A 1,298-nucleotide genomic window follows, 5' to 3' on the forward strand; every position below is an offset into this window, starting at 1 on the left:
AGTAGAAAAGTGTATAGAAATTCAATACTGCTGAAATTGAATGAATTCCAAATATGAGACTACTGACAAATTTTTTACTACTACTTATGCTACAGTGTTCAACATAAAAATTATATTATTGTATTCCTCTACTTCAGAGCTACAATATGTATGTTTTATCATATTGAATGGACCAGTCCTTAAATTAATATTGTGTAATTTGTTAAAAATGCTCAAAAAGCGTGACAAGAGAGTAAAATGATCGGCATTGATCTACATTGATCTGCACTGATCTACACTGACCTACAGTCCTAATGACACATTGGTTGAGGGTATTAGTCTGTAACATTCACTAAATAAATAATTTTTTCTCTCTTTTTGTTCCTCATCTCTTAACAGTCCTATTCTATGGTCAGCACAGCTTGTTCTGGCCTCCCTTCTTAATGCTAGGCTCTAGAATACTCTATACAAGAAGGAGAAAGGAAAAACAACAGAGAACTCATGAATATTTGATGATAGAATGCTAAAGATTATGACCTCAGATGAGACCAGGGAAAAGCTCAGGCAGAAGAAGGAATACAGGGAAAGGGAAGAGAAGGAGGTCCAGGCAAGAAAGGAGGAGGCTAAAAGGAAGAAGGAAGTGAATAATATGATTGAAAGTGAATGGAAATGAATCAAGACTCACCATGACAAAGAGCTTGCTAAATGGCAGGCTAAATGCTCTACTTGGAGGGAGGAAGGGCTCCCAAGGGCTTATTAGAGCTCTAGACCTTCTAGACTAACAAAAAAACAAGTCCAGGACAATATAATACAAGAGAGGGGCCTTGATGAAGAAGAAACAGTGTCTGGATGTGGTGAATACAACTTAGACCTGTGAAGACACAACAAATAATGTAGGAATTTTGTCTAAAGGTACAGATATGACTATAGAACAATTGCCTGTATAAACAAGAGCAAGAGGAGTGAGCCAAGAGTGAACATAGGAGTGCAAGTTGAGAAGATAGGGGTGGACAGGTTGAATGCATGCCAGTGTGATAGAGTGTCACAGGGGTGTTCAAAGGAACGACTTTTGTGACAAAATCTCACTTTTTTCTTATCTTCATATTAATTTTTTTACAGCACTTACTGTCATTTTCATAAATATTGTCACATGCACGATTCGTGATTTTCGTCACACTAAGTACACTCAAATACAAAATCTATCATAACTCAACTAATACTTAACCAAATTACATGATCTAAGTTGTAAAAAATATACTTTTAAAGTGTCTTTCATATCCCAGAAAAAATAAAGTAAAATGATCAAAAATTGAGTAAGA

This window comes from Fomitiporia mediterranea (genome assembly GCF_000271605.1).
Source record: "Fomitiporia mediterranea MF3/22 unplaced genomic scaffold FOMMEscaffold_1, whole genome shotgun sequence".
Taxonomy (NCBI): Eukaryota; Fungi; Basidiomycota; class Agaricomycetes; order Hymenochaetales; family Hymenochaetaceae; genus Fomitiporia; species Fomitiporia mediterranea.